Source organism: Pongo pygmaeus, chromosome 7, assembly GCF_028885625.2.
Source record: "Pongo pygmaeus isolate AG05252 chromosome 7, NHGRI_mPonPyg2-v2.0_pri, whole genome shotgun sequence".
Classification (NCBI taxonomy): Eukaryota; Metazoa; Chordata; class Mammalia; order Primates; family Hominidae; genus Pongo; species Pongo pygmaeus.
The window spans coordinates 75,447,327-75,456,520 of NC_072380.2; positions in this window are offsets into that span (position 1 = coordinate 75,447,327).

Here is a 9,194-nt window from a genome sequence, read left to right on the forward strand (position 1 = left end):
GTATTAATTCTATGTATAGCTAGATTTAATTTGCTAATATTTTATTTAGAATATTTGAATCTCTGTTCCTAGGTGACATTGGCCTGCTATGATTTTTTGTGTCAAGTTTTGTACGAAGGTTATCTTGAAATGTATCTTCTTTTTCTGATCTCTGGAAGATTTCTTGTAAGACTGGTGTTCTTTCTTTCTTCAATATTTAGAACAACTCACTAGTAAAGCTGTCTAGGCCTGCAGTTTCTTTGTGGGAATGTTTTAAAGACTATTTATTTTTATGTCAGCTTTCTAAGTTATGTTTTTCTAATAATTTGTCACTTTCTTCTATGTTTCCATTTGTTTGCATAATGTCATTTGTGTTTTCCTCATCTTTAATATCTGCAGCAACTGCAGCATGGTCTCCTTTTTTTTTTCCCTGGTATTGATTACTTGTTCTTTTCCTTTTTTCTCCTTGATCAGTCTCTCAAAGCACTTATAAATTAAGCTTTTTTTGGTTCTCATTTGTGTATTTTTTGGTTACATTTATAGTCATGCCTTTATTATTTCCTTATTTTTCATTACTGAATTTAATTCACTCTTTTTTTTCTAACTTATTGATCTGGAATCTTAGCTCATTAAATTTCAAGTCTTTCATCTTTTCTAATATATGCATTTAAGTATATATATATTCTTCTAAATCCTGTGTATTCTCAGTTCCGTAATAGATACTAATTTTGTTATTCATCATTTCAAAAACTATCTTTCTGATTTCTCCTTTGATCCATTGGTTAGTTAGATGTATTATTTCTCAGATTAAACTATATTGGGAAAATTTAAGCATTATCTTGTGCTTATCAATTTCTGGCATAAGTACATTGTAACTAGAAAATATACTCTGAGATTTCAGTTCTTTTAAATTTGTTGAGATATTCATTTTGGTCTATATATTGTTATTGCTAAAAGAGTTTCATGTATTTTTGAAAATCAAGTGTATTCTGCAGTTATTGAGTTTGATTGTTCTACATGCCCACTGATTTCAGGTATTAATTGTGTTCTTCAAATCTGCTCTATCCTTACTAATTTTTTTTTTTGAGATGGAGTCTCGCTCTGTTACCCAGGCTGGAGTGCGGTGGTGTGATCTTGGCTCACTGCAACATCTGCCTCCTGGGTTCAAGTGATTCATCTGCCCCAGCCTCCCAAGTAGCTGGGATTACCGGTGTGCCACCATGCCTGGCTAATTTTTTGTATTTTTAGTAGAGACAGGGTTTCACCATGTTGGCAAGGTTGGTCTTTAACCTCAAGTAATCTGCCAACCTTGGCCTCCTAAAGTGCTGGGATTACACACGCGAGCCTCTGCGCCCAGCTTCCTTACTGATTTTTGTCTGGTGCTTCTTTCAAATACTAAGGGAGGTGTGTTACAATTCCCTATTGCAACTATGGATTAATTTCTCTGTGCATTTCTGTCATGTTTTGTTTTGTTTTGGAACTATATTATTAGGTGAGTGTGATTTAGAATTATATCTTCCTTGTGAATTGAACATTTTATTCTTATGAAGGAGCTTCTTTCTCTTTCCTAGTGCCTTTTTTCTTAAGTTTTATTTTGTGTGGTATTTATATGCTACATCAGTTTTTTGGTGGTTTATGTTTGCATGACATACCTCGTTACATTCTTTTGCTTTAAATCTTTTTGTCGTTCATTTTAAATATCTCTTCTAAATGCATATATTTTATTTTTAAAAAAAGGCTAACAAACTTTGTCTTTTAATTGAAACTTTATAATCTAATTGCATTTAATGAACTCATTTATATATTTAGCTTAATTCTGCCATTTGCCTCTGTTTTATTTGATCTGCTCTTTCTGATTTTTTTTCTTATTTCACTTGAATTGGGTATTTTTAATCATTCAATTTTCTTTACCTTATTAATTTAGAAGTCTATATTATTTTTTCTGTTCTTTTAGTGATTATTCCTAGAAATTAGCAAGTCTCCTTGACTTATCAAGGTCCAATGTTAGTCAAAATTTATACTCTTCTCCCAGATAACACAGGAATCTTAGATCACTTGTGTAACTTTCATCATTTTTCACTTGTGTAACTTTTGTCATTTATTTGGTAAATTTCATTCCCTCTCAAAATATATTTTAAATCCCACTAACATTATTATTTTATACAATCAATATTAATTAACAATATTAGTATTATATATGTATACTATATTTATACAGAGAAAGAGAGAGAGAAATTTATTTCCAGGAATTTGCTCATGCAATTGTTGGAACTGGCAAGTCTGAAAACTTTAAGGCAGGCCAGCAGGCTGGAAATTCTGAGGTAGGAGTTGATGCTACAATCTTGAGGCAGAATTTTTTCTTCCTCAGGGAAACCTCAGTTTTGCTTTTAGGGTCTTTCAACTGTTTAGATGAGATCCCCCACATTATTGACAATAATCTCCTTTACTCAAAGTCAACTGATTGTAGATGTTACCCACAACTACAAAATACCTTCCCAACAACATGTAAATTAGTGTTTGTTTGAGTAACTGGGTATTATAGCCTAGCCAGGTTGACACGTACAACTAACTATCACAGACTTCATTTAAACATTTATTAGAAAGCTTTTAATATATTCAATATCTCTTACCATCTTTTCTGTTGTTTTTATTCTTTTGTCTCTATATTAAATTGTGGATTTTTTTTCTCATGTACCTTCAAATGTACTAATTCTCTTTTCACCTGCATCTAGTCTACTGTTACATTCATTTACTGTTAAAAATACTCTGTCACTAAATCTTGTCTTTTACTTTTTTTTTAACCACAGAAAACCTAGTTATTTTATAGTATATAACTGTTATTTCTAATATCTCAAGTTCTTGTTGGTCTTTCTGTTTTCTCTTGTTTCTGTGGGTATGTTTTAGTTTATCTTGCATCTTTGTATTTGTGTTGTCTGTATGGTTGCCTTTCTGAGCTGGACATTGTGTTTAAAGAATTATTTGTAGAGCTAATTTGAGGACAAGAATGAGGGTATCTTCCTCCTTAGGTGATTTTTATTTGCCTCTCAGGTGCCTGGATGTGCTGGCCTTTCAAGATAACTTTAATCCATGTTTAAGGAATGAAATATCCTGGGCTATCCAGATGAAAGAAGACATTCTAAAACTCTTTCAATGCTAGTTTTAATCTGTTAACATTTACTACTGGGATGGATACAGCTTTTAGGAGCCTTGGCTCAAAGTAGGTTGGGAGGTTATTTACCAAGGTTACCATCCTGGCAGATCAAGACCTTGACTTTTCACCTTCAGTCCCAGAAGTTTACCAAAAGTCCATCAGAATCCCTTAGGCTCCTCTTTTTAATCAGCAAAAGTGGCCTTGAGTGCATTTCTCACCTTGCTGTGTTCTTAGCATGCTGGGTCACCACCTGGCAATTCCTTAATATCTTGTTAGTTCTTGGATTCAGTTTTTTCAGCGTCCTCAGAAGGAAGGATGGTCCGAGTTTCCCAGGCTGTTATTATAGAAAGTAGATGCCCCCTTATTTGTTCATTTTTGATGTAAATGATATCTTATTTGGCTTCTTAACTGGAACTTTAAACAAGTAGTAATTTGCTTACCAAAAGACTAATTACCTATGAATAACTACTTTCTGATTTTACCAAACACTTTTCCTATGTATATTAACTAAACAATATGGAAAAGATGAGTTGGAGTAAAGATAATAGACTTACATGAGAAACTGATAAGTCTTTTCTAGTTGTAGAGAGTTTGGCCACTGGCTTGATCTTTTCACCCTAATTCATTGTTTTCTTTTCACCCTAATTCATTGTTTTCTTTTCACCCAACTTGTTCCCTTTCTGTCCTCTTTTATCATCTTCATGCTCTTGTTGCAAGGGCCTTACACACTCAGATGACTCATCTAATCCCTTTCTCATTTATCTTCACTTTATAGGCTCACTCATACTAACAAGGCTGAGGGAACTTTCATATCACCTATATGTAGAGCCTGTCAGCAGTCACTTTTCAGGTCATCTTCTTTGTAGTGTGCCTAAGAGGCTCTAGGCACGTATACTTTCTTTAGTGTTTTCTAATGCTAATGTATATTGCTCATCTCTCAATTCTTGACTCATACTCTACTTCTCCATTGGAACCATTTTCCTGTTTTGAGGCCTGATCTCTTGACTAGTCCTCTCGGTATATGGATAGAGCATTTCCCTTCAATTACACTTGCTGCTTGGTGTCATGCAAGGAGTGAACTGAGTTCTTAGACACATGGCCTCACTTATGCTTGCAACATTCTATTGCTTTGTCCTGCCTCAGAGACTGAATTTCTATGGCCATTGGAGTTCTTCTATACCAAGCCACTGTGTACCATACCTCTTTGGATCTTCTAGTTTGGACTGCTGTGTTCCTGCTCCTCTCTCATTGGAACTACCTGTCTTCACTTAGTCTATTTCCTACCATCCTGAGCCATTAAGGGCCCAGGAAGCCCACCTTTGTGTTATTTTTTCCATCTTAGGCTTGAAATACCAGTGGCAACTATGGCTTTGTCGACACTGGTATTTTTGCACTCTTTATTTTATTTTTTCCTTTTTGCCATTTACCTCTTGCAACTTTTCTATTTCCTATGGTTACATTCCTTATCTTGCACCACACTGTTGATTTTGATGTTTTCCCTGCTATTCATTAATTGCGATTTAAGTTATATTTACGTTATGTCTGTTCTCTGCATATTCCTATTTTCTGTTGTTCTTTCCTGCTGTGCTTCGGCCATATATTCCTTGAGAACAGATGACTTGCACGGCTAAGGTGTTATGCACTGGTCACCTTAGGCTTGGTTTATTTGAGCTTCTAACTTCCCTGTCATGTAGTTGTTACCAGGACTTTCTTAGGAAAAAATTGGCCACCAGGGGGACTCTCCTTTCTGGAAACAAACAGTTCTGTATCTGGATATCATCAACTTTCTCATTTTAGAACGGCCATCCCTATTGCTGTATCATAGGATTGAAAGAAACATTTGTCATGGGACTCAATACTAACAGAAGAGATCTTTTTTTGTTTAACATTGTTTAAAACAAGCATATAAATAACCAAAACAAAACTCTACTAATCACCCTGTGTTCTGGAAGCCGTCATTAAACTAGAAGGTTTGGAGTAGAGGGGTATCTTTTGCAGTAATATGAGGAAGCTAAGCATAGAGATTACACTAAAAAATTATTATTTTAGATCATTAACATCTGTGAGAAGCTTGTACAGTGATGTTACTCATCTCATAAGGCATGTCTCAAAATGAAAAAAAGGGGGAGAAGAACTAAGAACAATGAAAACATTTTTATTTAAAAATTCTGCCTCACCCACATAATGCAGTTTGTCCTGTCGGAATTAGTTGCTTAGAGCCACAAAGAGCAATGGGAGAATTTTCTCTCTCATTTAAATTTGCATCCTCACTGCCAAACAAGTTGAACAATGATTCACATGAGAATGATTTTTCTTAGTATTTATAACTCAGTCCATAATGACTCATTGGGCAATTTACAGACAAGAACATATTTAACAAGAGTCTCACTGACCTGTTAGAAAAGATCTCTGAAAGGTAAAAATTGAGGGTAAAGAAGAAAAATTTCCACAGAGAACTTGATACAGTTTTGATATCATCAAGAATTACTGTTGTGATATAGCTTTCCCTTTTAGATGAGAAAGAACTTAGTTACTTTCAGGGTGTGAAACAGATAGGAAGGTCACGATTACCACCTATGATTACAGGCACCTACACACTATTTCATGGAGTAATGAAATAAATGAAGAATTTACCACAAATGGATACACATGTGCTAATAAAAATCACCAATACCATAAAAGGCAATGAAAGTGACATTAAACATGGATGAAAGAAATACACCTAATAGAAATAATTGGAAAGTATTGCTGTCTCTAAGAAGTTTCTTCCAGAAAAAGTTAATGAACTGATTTTGGAAACACAGTTGAGAACATCTGGTTGAGGGTAAATTGAGAAGGAAACAGATGTGATGTCACTACTGTGGATGACTGGACAGTGAGAGGAGGGAAGGATGCATTCCTCATACAGATTATAAAACAGGTGCAGGAATATGATCTGGTTGTGATAGGAAACATGAACTATCCAGACATCTGCTGGAAGCCTTATTTTGCTAAAAGCAGGGCTTTGATAAACGCTTCAATTGCCTTGATGAGACTTTGTTCTCCAAGAAGAGGGAAGTTGTAATATGTAGAACATTGGAGCTAATTCTTACTAGTAAGGAAGAACTCGCTGGTGATGCAGAAGTAATGGAAGACATCTCAGATTTCATAATAAGAAAAATATAAGATAATTCCCAGAATAATCAGACATATAGATTTTTGTTGAAAAAACCCAAATCAAAACAAAATCGAAGAAAAGTATAGCTGATTGGCAGGTGTTTATGGGGGAGAATGTGGCTTAAGATAGGTAGAAGGCTCCAAACATAGAAATTCAGAAAACAAAATATAGACCCAATGTACTTGAAAATGTAGAGATATAAAAAGAAATCAATGTAGCTGCATAAAGTGCTGTCTGCTGAGGTCTAGTTTTGTAAGAAATCCACTAATATTGCTTTAATATTAGACTTCAATATCAAAAAGGCATAAAAGATGATAGAAAAACTAAAATCTAGAATTTTCACAGGCATAAGATGACTGCTTGAGAAACAGAAAGGAACTAAAGCTGGGCTGAAGCAGTTCAAGGAGGGTGGGAAAGTTGGCTCCCAAGCTGGCCCTGTTTAGCATCATTCCCTAAATATTATAGGCAGAAGAACATCTCCTTCAAGGAGCACCATTCACTAGACTTACAGTCTTCATCTCTTTTATTTGGGTTTATAAATATGCTGGAATTTTGTCGTGGTAATTTGGACAGCGACAAGAAAATATCAAGTTATGGATAAGTATTACTTTGTATAGTCACTGGATAAGGTGCTATAACCACCGGATCCATCTTATCTGGTCATATTCTGTTGATAACAGAATGCCCAGTTATTTTGCAGGCACAGAGCTAAAAAGTTGTAAATTTAACAGTAAGAGTATGGACAGGAAACTTTGACTTCTTTTAAAAGCAAGGGGTCTGTTTTCTAGGAATGTCTGGTGAGAAGAACCCTCCCCATACCTTACCATAAATAGTCTTTGAAGTTCTTGTAATCAAAACCTGCTCTGCCAGTGCATCTGTATAGCAACCTGTACAGGTTAACCCATAAAACTTCCCTAACCCATACAACTTGCCCCAAACCCTAGATAAGAGAGATGTATTTGAGCATCACCTCCTGTTTCCTTGCTGGTCAATCTCACAATAAGGCCTTTATTTTCTCAGAAACCGGTACCATAGTATTGGTTTCTATGTGCATCAGGCAGTGAGCCCTTTTGCTTGGTAATAGTGCTGGCTGCTGACCAAAGGATGCCCTTCATCGGCCACAGGTGCTTAGGAGAGCTGGCATAGGATAAGGCTGGGTTGTGCTCACCTTTGAGAAGGTCGGGTAGTCTGTGGACCACGGCTCATGATCCTGGTTCGTTTAACTCCTGGTTCCTCAAGCAATGTGTCATAGTAACAAGATCCTTTGCTGAAGCATTTCTGTCCCAGTTGTCTCACGCCCTCTAAGGACTCTTCAATCTCTCTCTCTCTCTCTTTCTTTCTTTTTTTCTCAACTTCTCTCACCCCACTCTATCCCAATGAGGGAAAATTGTTCTTAGACTTGGGGGATATTTCTTTCTCTTCAAACCCTATTGTCTACACAAGCTACCCACAAACCTTGCCTGAATCAAGGAAGTAAACTGAGAAATGGTAAGGAGAAAACACATGGGAGAAAACACACTTTTTTCTCTAAAAATTAATTTGCCTCAATATTTAAAAAATTAAACTTATTTTGAGATAATTTTAGATTCACATGCAGTTGTAAGAAATAATAGAGATCCAGTATACCCTTTACTGAAATTCCCCTAGTGATAGGTAACATCTTGAAAGCTATATTATAATATCACAACCAGGATATAAACATTGATACAACCCAACAATCTTCATTTTGATGTTTCCAATTTTTCTTGTACTAATGTGCATGTGTTTAGTTATATACAATTTTTATCACGTATGAAGGTTCCTGGGGTCACCACCGCAGTCAAGGTGCCCAACAGTTCTATCACCAAGGAATTCCTCCATTTTGCTCTCTCACCACCATTACCACTTCCCTTCAGTGCTCTCTTAAGAGGCCCGGGAAGCCATTCATCTCTTCTCCATTGCCAAAATTTTGTATTTTCCTGTCTTTTCAAAAATGTCACACAAATGAAATCATTTAGTGTGTAATCTTTTGGGAGTGGCTTTTCTTTTTCCTCAGCAATTCAGCATGTTTTAAGAATTAAGAGAAAGGAGATAACCTCTATATTAGAGACAGATGATCACAGAAAGACAGACATGCACATTCTCATTGGCTTGCTTTCTTTATTGAAAGTAATATTCAAAGTGGAAAGGCTAGAATAGACCATATGTTACCAAATGTGTATGACGAGTTCCAACCTGTATTCTAAGCTCCAGATACAGATTTTCACTTCCTTCTGGAAAGTTCCACATGAATCACTTGAAGAAAACTAAAATGCAATGTGTTCAAAATCAAATGTGTCATACATAATCCTTTCCCCACAAAAACGTCCATCCTCTGCTCCACTTATACTTCCTGCCTTAACTAAAGCTGCTCAAATCCCTAAATTCACCAATCTTATCTTACTCCTGCCACCCACTCCACCTCACTTCATAGTCTCATTGTCATCAGCACCTTAATTTTTCCCAACCATAAATACCTCAGCATTGTGTTTCTCTCCATTTACATTGCCTTTTTTTTTTTTAAGTAAGACCCTCACCTTCTCTCATCTAAATGATTGCAAGGCATCTTAACTGCTCTTTCATCCCTTTTCCTTCAACATCTCATTACCCCCACTGTTGTGATTATCCTTCTAAAACAACGACCTGATCATATAATTCCTCTAATATTGATTATATTTAGTGCAATCTGTAAAGAAAGCAGACTGTTTCATAATGCCATATTTCCCACCGAGGCCAATCCTAGAGTTTGCAACTCCATGGTTCCTTTCAGCAGTCACATTTCTAAGCCTACATAAGAAACACATTTGAAGTCCTGCCCTATCTACTTCATGCTTTGAAACTGCAGCAACCAGTAAGGATAGAAAAAAGAGAAATAGGTAATTTCTTGTA